The sequence below is a fragment of the Stegostoma tigrinum genome, chromosome 4, assembly GCF_030684315.1.
Source record: "Stegostoma tigrinum isolate sSteTig4 chromosome 4, sSteTig4.hap1, whole genome shotgun sequence".
In the NCBI taxonomy this organism is placed as follows: domain Eukaryota; kingdom Metazoa; phylum Chordata; class Chondrichthyes; order Orectolobiformes; family Stegostomatidae; genus Stegostoma; species Stegostoma tigrinum.
Genome location: NC_081357.1, coordinates 27418685 through 27431151, shown reverse-complemented (window position 1 = coordinate 27431151; position 12467 = coordinate 27418685).

Below are 12467 nucleotides of genomic sequence, written 5' to 3'. Positions count from 1 at the left end.
TTCCACCCTCAGGCAACTGCCTGTGTGGTGTTTGCACATTCTCCCTGTGTCTTCATGGGTTACCTGCCACAGTCCAAAGATATGCAGACTAGATGGATTGGCCATGCTACATTGCCTGTAATGTTCAGGAATGTGTAGTTTAGGTGAGTTATAGGGGGATGGGTCTGGGTGGGATGTTCTGAGAGTTGGTGTGGACTTGTTGGGCCAAAGGGCCTGTTTCCACACGGTAGGGATTCTATGACTCTGAAAGAAATTTTGCCATTTAAGAATAACTTCTGACCTTGCCAGTTGTTGATTTTAGAATATGATGCTTTGCTTGTGTACAGGCTAAAGATGAACTGATGTTGCTTATATCCCATATTCCAACTTGGAATATGCCTGATGCGACGACCAGCAATGTTGCACCTGCTGTATGATGACTGCAGATCAGTTTCCAATGTGTGGATCGTAACTACTGTGTGCATCGCTCCTGTTCAACTCAAATCCAGGAACATTCACTTATACATCAGCCGGAAGAGGTCGCAAAAGATGTTCATTACATACCTGAATTCTCCCCCTTCTTCTTTATCCAAATTAGAAAAAAACTCCCATCTCACACAACATTTTAAATAACAGAAACTCAGCAAAATATTCAAATTTTCAAATTTCAACTATATATTATTGATTGCACCTTTAAGTTCGTTTGAATTACAAATCACTGTTCAGCCTCAGAGTCCCTAGGCAAAGTGACAAATTTGTGTAGTTGTGTCATTCAGACTGCTAAATGGCACCATTTCCCCACATGCTAATATTACAATGAAGCTGCTACCTCTCACTGGCAGAAACTTCAATCACCAGAAATTATTAACAGTTCAGGTAGATAGACATTCCAGAGAGCATTCATCCGTATCTGTTGAAAGGAAATGTTAACATGCAATGTGAACTCTGTTTTCTTCCACTGATGCCGCCTGACCCTCTGAATGTTTCCAACTTGTTTTGATCTTATTTGTGATTTTTCAGTTTCTGCAGTATTTTGTTTTTGTAAGAGGTGGAATTGAATGTTGCTTATCTGTCATTTGTCACGTTTCGCAGTTCTCAAATCAGACTGAAGAGCGGCAATGAAACATGTACTTTTGATAAACAGAAAATTAACAGTGCTTCTTTCCGGTAGCAGAAGGATCAATAACAATGGGCACATATTTGAGGTGATAAGAGAAAGAACCAGAGGTCAGGGGAGGAAAAACAAATGTGCAATCAATTTAGTTGATTTGGGATGACAGTGGATTCAAAACAGAATGAGGTAAATCCTTGAAAATGAAGTGTTTTCTAGACAGTAGGGAAAGGACAGGAGAATGGGAAGAATTGAATGGCTCCTTCCATAAGCCAGCACAGATAGAATGAGCCAAATGGCCTCTTTCTGTATTTTATTACGCTACAATTTTATGACAAGGGCCTAAAAGTAAGTTGTCATCTCAATGATGGAGTTATACATGGCCAGGGAGAATGTAAAATAAATATGAAAATCCGTATCAGAGAACAACAAAAGGAATAGAATTGCTCACTGCTCCTTTAGACAGATACACCGTTAGCTCATGCATCTTCCCTTGCGAGGTCCACCTTTAAAAGTCTAGAAGAACAGAATGATGAGAGTCAGATACACAGGTTGTAGAGAAATTTTTTTTAAAAAGAGTATAGGTTCTTTGTCTGGAAAATTCCACATGAATTGCTCCCACTTTGCTGAGGTGTCTTGGCTAAATTACCCCATTAACAGGCATAAACCACGCTTCCACTGCATTTCCAATGACGTAACACTGGTGGAACAGCAAGAGCTCAGACAAATTTCTTGATCATAGATTTTGGTTATGATGCCATCTGGTACAAGCATGTTAAACCTATGCAAATCATTGCTTCGTATTGCAGCTTTTAATTTTGTGGTACCCACGGTAGGAATGATCCATCACTATGACATAGAGTGCTGTCCTTACTAAGAGAAACTGGGGTTCTTTTCATTAGAACAAAGTGATTTAGAAAGAAAGCTGACTGAAGTGCTCAAAATTACAAAAGATTTTGAGAAGATAGAATGAAGGTGCATCTTACTACAGTTATACAGAGCCTTGGTAAGATTGTTCCTTAAGTGTTGTGCACAGTTATGGTCTCCCTACCTAACACATGATGTACTTGCTGTAGAAGGGGTGCGGCAAAGATTCACTAGGCCAATACCTGGGATGGCGGGATTGTTGTATAAGGAAAAATTGGTCCACAGAGTTATACAGTAGTACAGCATAGAAACAGACCCTGCGTTCCAAATCGTCCATGCCAACCAGACATCCTAAATTAATCTAATCCCATTTGCTGGCATTTGGCCCATATCACTCTAAACCCTTTCTATTCATGTATCCATCCAGATGCTTTTTAAATGTTGTAATTGTACCAGCCTCCAACATTTCCTCTGGTAGCTCATTCCATACAGACACCATCCTCTGTGTGAACAAGTTGCCCTTTAAGTCTTTTATATATTTTTCCCCTCTCTCCTTAAACCTATGCCCTGTAGTTTTGCACTGCCCTGCTCTGAGAAAAATATCTTGGCTATTCTCCCTATCCATGCCCCTCATGATCTCTATGGTTACCCCTCTCAGCCGCTGATGTTCCAGGTAAAATTGCCCCAGCCTATTCTGCCTCTCTCGATAGCTCATATCTTTCAAACCTGGCAACGTCCTTGTAAATCTTTATGAAACAACGGGGCCTGTATTCTCTAGAGTTTAGAAGAATGAGAGAGGATCTTATTGAAATGTATAAAATTTTAACAGAGCGAGACAAACTAGATGCAGGGAGGCTGTTTCCCCTGGTTGGAGCCTAGAACCAGTGTTAAGATTTGGGGTAGGCCATTTCAGACTGAGACAAGGAAACATTTCTTCACTCAGAGGCCAGTCAGTCTGTGGAATTTGTTACCGCAGAAGGCTGTGGAGCCAATCCACTGATTATATTGAAGAAAGAGACTGATACATTTTTTAGATATTAAAGTTTTTTTCAAGGGCTATAAAAAGAAAACGGGATAATGGCTCTGAGGTGAGCATCAGTTATGATCATACTGAATGGGCAGAAGATGTTCAAAGATCCCAATGGCCTACTCCTGCATATGGTTTCTGTGCTTCTGTAAGCAAGAACATTTATTTCCACTGATCTGTACCAAAAAGAAAGGTTAACGTTATGAATTATAAACTGCAAGGGATTATTAAGACCTGGAGTGGTCTGACAGAAACAAGTGGTGGAAGCAGAATATATGCAAAATTATAAAACGTAAAGGGATTAAAAATTTGAAAAAGCAAAACATAGCCTGATGCAGCCGTATTCGCCTCCTTCTGCAAAGTTCAAATAATTGACAATATGTGCAAATAATTTGCAAAAGAATACTGTGCATTTTCAGCAAACAGGACCCTAAACAAATAAAGAAAAATCAGATTATTTTGCTATAGAACAACCTGCCTAAAAACTGAGAGAGATAAAAATCAATTGCAATGTTACGAATACTTCAGCAGTGAACAGTCCTCATTTTGTCATTTGTTTTTGATGAATTAAAATTCAATGTTCTTCCATTTTAAGGAAGAAACTATGAATCTTCTTTTACATGTGCTACCAGATATCATGGATTCCCAATTAGTACCCATTAGCCAATAATTCAGAAACACTGGAGGCTTGAGAACTCATTCATCACAAATTAATATTGCATGCAAATAAATTCCATGGAGATTCTTTTAAGTCATTGAAAAATATTTTCCTTCCTAGTTATTGTTCTAGTTGTCCTCCTTCCAAACCATCACACTGCATTTTTTCAATGAAAACCAGTGGAAGTATTCTGGCTAATGTCAAACCCTAGAATTACCAAATCTCTTCTGGGGGAGCAATCTCTTTCTAAGGTACATATGTTTTTTCTGTCAGCTGCCACTCTCCAGTGGAAAAACTAAAGTGGGAGATTGCCCAAGTCTCAGCGTAGCAAATTGATCCGTCAAACCAGAATTACTTATTGTTCACTTACTAGCCATAGTGGGAGCTCAATATAAAGGCTGCTTTGCAACGGGATCAAGCGCTCATCAAAAGCGGTACATTTGAAATGAATGCACAACAATGATTTTCTGATTTTCAGTCCACATGCAAAACATATCTTCAGTGACAAGAAACTACATTAATTTCCATGCTCCCACTCTTACCCCTCAACACCCAACTCCCAGTGACGGTAGGAAGCCAAACAGCGTAATCAGCTCCTGTGGACATTCAAGCCTCTTTATAAATCATTATTTGCATGGTAGTCCCTCAACTAAGGTTCAGGCATGTGGAGTCAGAAGACAATGTGCTGACTCGTTAGCAAATTGGCTAAATTTTTTTAAAAAAGGCTAAAGGGCAATTATTCCAATTGGTGGAAGGCAGAGACCAGTGTACCAAATGATCAATATTGGGGCCACTATTATTGAGATGAAATTAATTGCTAGAATTGGAATGACCAGCACCTCTCCAGCCCCAAAAGCTGGGATTGCAGTCAGGTTCCCCAGTGAGGAACATGACTGGAGGGCAGTGTATGGGGGTTGCTTCTCCAGGGCTTGTTACCAAATGAGCAGGGTGCAGAGCCACCATTGAACGTAGGGAATGTGTTGGGGCAGTGATTATTTTCTGAGGCTATGAGGAAGAGGGGTTTCTGAAGAGCCCAGAGCCCAGCTGCCTGTGTTTACACAGCAAGATATAAGCTGTGGTGAGAGGAGACCTTGCAGTCACTGGCAATTGGCAACTTAATGGCCTTCACTGGGTTTGGCCAAGTGGATAATCCATTTAAAAAGACCCTATACAGACAACAAATAAAACGAATGTCATCTACAAAATACCTTGCAAGAACTGTGACAAACACTACATTGGACAAACTGGCAGGAAGCTAGCCACCAGGATACATGAACATCAACTAGCCACAAAACGACATGACCCACTATCACTCATATCCTTACATACAGATAAGGAAGGACACCACTTTGATTGGGACAACACATCCATCCTAGGACAAGCCAAACAGAGACATGCACGAGAATTGCTAGAAGCCTGGCATTCCAACCGGAATTCCATCAACAAACACATTGACTTGGAGCCAATCTACCATCCCATGAGAAAAAGAACAGGAAATGACATCACCAACCCAAGGAAACCTAACCAGATAAATAGAAAGGGGGACATAACACCAACGCTTCGTCGGAGGCTCACTGATGATGTTACCTAGAATGGTGATGAAACGTCTGAAAACTAACCTTCCAGCTCAGCGTGCAAACTCTCATTCAGAATCCATTTGATATCTAGCCCACTGTCGGTAAGCAACAAGCAGATGCATAGGGGGTAGATGCATAGGATTTAGCATCCCTACCTGCGAGCCATATCCGTAGGAACCGAAAGAAATCTGATCATGCATTTGGATTTAAGAGCAATTACCTCAATATTAAACCTTACCTGTGAGATTTGGGGTGATTCACTTTGGCAGGGAAAAAAACAGAAACACTTCTCAGCAAATAATAAACTCAATAGGTGAGTGGAGCACGGGAATCTAGGGACCTTGAATTCTGCTAAAAAGAAAGACACATTGCTGAGGCTTTTTGTCTTGGGCTGATCAAGACAAAAGCAAGAATGTCAAATTTCAAATACTCATAGCAATTTGTATTGATTGATTGACAAATCAATTCCGTTTGGCTGAGGCATGATTACGGAGATGACAATGAGAATTACAAGCTCTTCATAGTTCTAAATAATTCATAAAAAGCACAAGAATAGTGTATATTCATTGTGCATGCATATGAGTGCATGTCACTTCTAACAATGACTCACATTACAAGCTAATTATCTAAACTTGATTATTAGTGTGGCTATTAGTGCACTCTAGGTTGTTCAGCAAATACTGCCCAATCATAGAATAGAGTCACAGAGCCCTACAGCATGGAGACAGGCCCTTTGGACCAAATTGATCCATGCCGACCAAAATGCCCATCCACACTAACCCTATTTCCCTGCACTTGCCCATATCCTTCTAAACCTTTCCCATCCATGTATTTGTCCAAATGCCCTTTAAATGTTGTTAATGTCTTCGCCTCAACCATTTCCGCTGGAAGCTGATTCCATATGTGTACCACTCTCTGTGTAAAAAAAGTTGCCCCTCAGGTTGCCATGTATTCTTTCCCTTCTTACTTTAAACTGATGCCCTCTAGGCCTCAACTCCCCAACCCTGCGAAAAAGACTGATTGCATTCACCCTATCCTTGCCTCTCATGATCTTATACACTTGTATATGATCCACCTCAGTCTCCTATGCTGCAAGGAAAAAAGGTCATGGCTTGACCAACCTCTCCCGATAACTCAGTCCCTTCAGGCCTGGCAACATTCTCGTAAATTTTTTCTGCACTCTTTCCAGTTTAATAACATCGTTCCTACAGCAAGGTGACCAAAACTGGACACAATTCCTCAAGTGCGGCCTCACCAACATCCTGTACAGCTGCATCATAACTTCTACACTCAGTACCCTGATTGATGAAGGCCAGTGTGCCAAAAGCCTTCTTTGCTGTCCTGTCTACCTGTGACTCCACTTTCAGAAAACTGTGCATCTGAATTCCAAGGTTCCTCTCTTCCACTTATACACCTTAAGGACCTACCATTCAACACAAAACTCCTACCTGGATTTGACTTTCCAAGGTGCAACACCTCACACTTACCTATATTAAACATATTTGCCTTTTCTCGGCCCACTTCCCCAGCTGATCAAGATCCTGCTGCAATTTCGGATAACCTTCCTCACAGTCCATGAAAGCACCTATTTTAGCACTGTCTGCAAATGTACTAATCATGCCTTGAACATTCGCATCCAAATCATTGATATGGATAACAAATAGCAGTAGGCCCAACACCGACACCTGAAACACACCACTAATCACAGACCTCCAGTCTGAAAAGCATCCTTCCACTATTACCCTCTGCTTCTTACCATCAAGCCAATTCTATATCCAATTTGCAGGCTTTCCCTGGATTCCATGTGATCTAACCTTCCAAAGCAGCCTACAATGTGGAACCTTATTAAAGGCCTTACTGAAATCCATAGAGACTACATTGACCGCCCAGCCCTCATCAACCTTTCTTGCCATTTTTTTAAAGAACTCTTAACACGGGCATGAGACATGGTCTCCCAAGCTCAAAACTATGCTGACTACTTCTAATCAAATCTTGTCTTATCCCTCAGAATATTCTCAAGTAACATCCTTACAATAATTGTTAAGCTTACTGGTCGATAATTACCAGGTTTTTCTTTGCAGCCCTTCTGAAATAATAACATTCACTACCCTCCAGTCTTCTGGGACTTCACCTGTAGCTAATGATCGTGCAAATATATCAGCCAGGGCCTCCACAATTTCTTCCCTAGCCTCTTGCAGCGTTCTTGGATATATCTGATTAGGACCAGGAGATTTATCCACCTCCACACATTCTAATACTTCCAACAGCTCCTCTACTGTGATATGGACTGTCCCCAAGATATCATCACTAACTTCCCCAAGTTCCAAAATCTTCGTGTCTTTCCCCACAATAAACTCAGAGGAGAAATATTCATTGAGGACCTAGTCCATCTCTGACTGTTTTGCATATATATGCCCACTTTGGTCCTTGAGGGATCCTATTTCCTCTCTAGTTTTTTTTTCGTTAATATACTTAAAGAATCTCTTTGGATTCACCCTAATCTTCTCAGCCAAAGCTATCACATGGCTCCGTTTCACTCTCCTGATTTCCTTCTTCAGTAAACTCCTGTATTCCCCAGGGATTCCCTGCTCTTAAGCCATGCTCCCTTCTTTTTGCTGGTCAAAGTCTCAATATCTTTTGTCACCCAGTGTTCCCTACTCCTGCCAACCTCACCCTTCACACTCACAGGAACATACAGACCTTGAACTCTAGCTATCAAACCTTTAAAGGCTTCCCACTTGCCGGAGGTCCTTTTGCCTGCAAACAAACTGCACGAGTAAACTTCTGCATGCTCCTGTCTAATTCCATCAAAAATTCACCTTGTCCCAGTTTGGAATTTGAACCTGTGGACCAGTTTTGACTTTTTCCATAACTATTTTAAAATTAAGAGAACTATGGTCACTGGTACCAAAGTGCCCCACTGTCACCTCAGTTACCTGTCCTGGCCTATATCCCAAGAGTAGGTTAGGTCTTGCCCCTCTCGAGTAGGGCCTTCTATGTACTGCTTAAGGAAACTTTCCAGAATGCATTTAACAAATCCCACCCCAGCTAAGCCTTTAACACTATGGGGGTCACGGTCTATGTCAGGAAAATTAAAACCCCCACTATGACATCCTATTGCTCCTGCAAGTTTCCACAGTCTCTCTGCATATTTGTTCCTCTAAATCCTGTTGACTATTTGGAGGCCTATAGTACAACCCCGACAATGCCACCATCTGTTTCTTATCTCTTAGCTCCACAGACAAAGCCTCACTGTTATTTCATCTCTGACTACTGTTGTGATACTCCCCTTAATCAAAAATGGCACTCCCCCTCCCCTCTTACCTGCACCCCTGTCCCATTTAAAGCACCTGTATCCTGGCACATTAAGCTGCCAGTCCTGCCCCTCCTTCAGCCATGTTTCTGAAAGAGTTATAATACCCCAGTACCACGTACCTATCCATGCCCTAAGTTTATCAGCCTTACCTATCAGCGCTCTGTCATTGAGATAGATGCAATTTAATCCAACTGGCATTCCTTGCTCCCTGTCCTGTTTCAGCCTGACCTGTCCCTTCAACTTGCTATTACTGATTACTGTATCTCCTTCCAGCCTTGCATTTGCCTCCCTGCTGTTTGGGATCCCAAACCCCTGCCAATCTAGTTTAAACCCTCCCTTGCAGCACTAACAAACCTGTCCACCAGGATATTGGACCCCTCCAGTTCAGGTGCAACCCATCCCTTTTGAACAGGTCACCTCTGCCCCAGAAAAGACTCCAATGATCCAGGAATCTGAATCCCCTGCCTCCTGCACCTTTTGTTTAGCCACACATTCATCTGCCATATCCTTCTGTTTTTACCCTCATTAGCCCATGGCACTGGAAGTAATCCAGAGATTACCACCTTCGAGGTCCTGGTTTTTACCATTTTTCCTAGCTCTCTGCAAACACTCCTCAAGAACTCATCCCCACGTCTACCTGTGTCACTTGTGCCACCATGCACAATGACTTCTGGCTGCTCACACTCCCCCTTGAGAACATTCTGCACCTGTTCCGAGACATCCCAGACCCTGGCACCCGGAAAGCAACACACCATCCTGGATTCCCATTGGTAGCTGCAGAATCCCCTGAATGTCTCCCTGACCATCAAATCTCCTATCACTAAGGTCCTGTTTAGCTTTACCAATTCCCGCTGTACCCCAGAGCCAGAATCACATCAACAGTAGACATTTTGTTTTGGGTTTTGCCAGGATGGGCTGGTTGAGTAAGGTCTATATCCTGCCTAATACAAAAAGTCGTAGAAATGGGTTGTTTGATTCAATCAGCCAACTGCCAGGGTGTGCAACCTCGCATTGTACTGGCATTGCAATTCATACACTACTCTGCAGCAGGCCTGCTCAGTTATGTGGCTGACAAAACGTTAGGTCTCCCCGAGATTGCCCTGGAAAGCAAATTATATCAAAACTTTGAACAATCATTTAAACAAGCTGTTTAATGTCGCTACCTAGCCTCCCTGAGACCGGGACTGAATTCTCTCCTTCTTTGAATATATTTTCATGGCATCAGTGTGACTAATGCTAAAATTTGAAAAGCTTTCATCATTATTGTACCTAATGTGAACAAATAATGGCTAAACTTCCATTTTCATTCTTAAGGAAGAAATGAATAATGTAGGTTCTGTTCAGTCCTCAGGTGCGATTGTTAATGTTACTTACGGCATGATTATGCAAAATATTAACGTCTGATATATGCAAATAAGATTGGCACAAATTGGCAGGTGAAATCTGTTGTCAGCTCAACAGGAGGAACAAGGATCATAAAATTCCAACACAATTTGCCAATTATGGTCCCACAGGAAATGGCAGGCAATTTTTTTAAAACTATATCCTTCCCATTGATTGCTTGTTCTTTTGAGACCAGCATAAACGGCTCTCATGGCTTGTGGAATCACCTGTACTGATCGATTTAAGGATCACCTTGTGCATAATTGCTGGCAGACACCCTCTACCACTAGCCCCCACCTAAGATTTATTACAATGCATTCTCTGCATTCGTTTCATTTAACCCACTGATTTAATCACAGTAGTACTGAATAACTCAAGAAAACCAGTAAATGAATCGACTAGTCCTGTACGAGTTAAAGTTCTTTGTATCTCTATTTAATCTATTAAGGTTTCTTTCGATGGAATTCAAAATAATAGAGAGTATCATAGTCATCACAGTCTAGATTTAAGTTATCTTCCTCCCTCAATGGGTCTTATCTTTCGCTAATCGTGTGAGCCAACATCTACAGTAGAGTTTGAAACTCTTGAGAATAATCAGCAAGCTTCAGAAGACCTTGAAAAGTAGCCAATCAACCAACTCAAGGATCTGGTGGATAGCCAAAAACCCACTGATGTCTACAGCGTGCTCAATGCTAGCAGGCTTCACAGTTGGAAGTGAAACAACTTTAACAACTGCACATAACTGCATGTAGAAAAAGCCCATCAACTATCCTGGTGGATGGATGGGGTGATGGGCAGGACGGTGATGGAGATGCACTCAGTGGACTTCTCTCCATCCCTGCAAATACATGTGCAGTGAAACATTTGAGGAAAGTACAGTGAGAATTGACAAAAATTAAAATCTTGATATCAAGCAGTTCTCAATTTTCACCTTGAGCAATTAAGCAGTATCTTCCATGTAGTTTTGTCTAATTAATAGCTCAATGGGCCTCATTTCTAAATCACTTTCCTCATTTCTCAATTCTCCTCATTTTCATCAAGAAACTAGACAGTGCAAATCCTTGACATGAAAGTCAGAGTGGTACTTGGTGGCTGCCATTCACTGACTGAAAGTCCTAGCTTTCATTTCACTCTGTGTTCACCACAATATCACTACATACTCCACAGACACTGCCCTCCTCCTGGGTCCCTGAGGGAATAATTCAAAATGAAAGGGGTCAATTCAAAATGCAAAGGTGGGATCTTGTAGAGCGTAGAAAGGGACTGAAAGTTTCAGGACGGATTGTCATGGTCACTCTAGCCACCATATGGGGAGAGTGAATGTCAGCAAGCACACAGGAACTCAGAAAGCTATAGGCATGGGGGGGTTGGCGGTAAAGTGGAGGCATTAACTGTTACAAAAAGAGCCTCAACAGAAAATGGGGACGCTGAATGTTCATCCATACCAAACAATGCAAAAAAGAACACAAAGGATGGTGGGATCATCCTGTGTCTCAGGAGGAGCCCACTTTTCCCTTATTGGCTCACAAAGTTAGAACTTGGATCAAAGCACAACTGCACAAGATGGATGATGTCCTGTGCTAAACGGGAGGAGCATTTTCTTTTCATCCGGGTGGAACAAAATATTTGGAATTTGGGAGCCAGCTGGGACCAATTGCAAGAATGATGACTGTAGGCTCAGTTACACTGCATGCGTTAAAGTACAACACCCTCAGTAGAGAAGATTTACTAGAATGTTGCTAGGACTGGAGAATTGGAGCTACAAGGAGAGATTGGAGAGGTTGTTGTTGTTTTCCTTGGAACAGAGAAGGCTGAGGGTTGACATGATTGAAGTATACAAATTTGTGAGGACAGGAGGAACCTGGTTCCCTTGGCAAAGAGTTCAAAAACTAGGGGTCATAGATACAAGCCCAGTGCCAGAAGGATTAGAGAGATGTAAGGAAAACCTTTTCTTTTACGCAGTGTAGTGAGTGTGCCTGAATCGTTGGTGAATGCAGAGACCCTAAACACTTTCAAAATGAACTTGGATCTGGAACTTATGTGCGGTAAACTGCAGGGCTATGGACCATGTGCAGGAAGGTGGGATTAAAAAGGATATCTGAGTGTTTTTGGGTCGACATGGACAAGATGGGCCCATTGGCCCCATTCTATGCTCTATCAGTTCCGTGGTTCTATGGCTCCTGCATTGAACATCCCCCTTCTCACAGTTGTTCCCTCATCTGCTGTGCATGAAGTTAGATTCCTGACTCGTTCCATACTGTCTGTAAATGTGAGGTAGCAGACAGGAAATGGGATAGGAATAAACTGGTCTTTTTCAAAGTGGAAGGTAGTGACTAGCAGGGAGGAGGGCTTGGGCTCAGTTATCCACAATACATATATCAACAAATTGGATGAGGGAATTGAATGCAACATTTCCAAAATCGCTAATGACATAAATCTTATTGTAAGTGGTGAGGAGGACGTAAAGAGGATTTTGGGTGAGTTAGACAAGTAGAGTGAGTGAGCAAATGTGTAGCAGATGAAATATAACATGGATAAAGGTAAAGTTA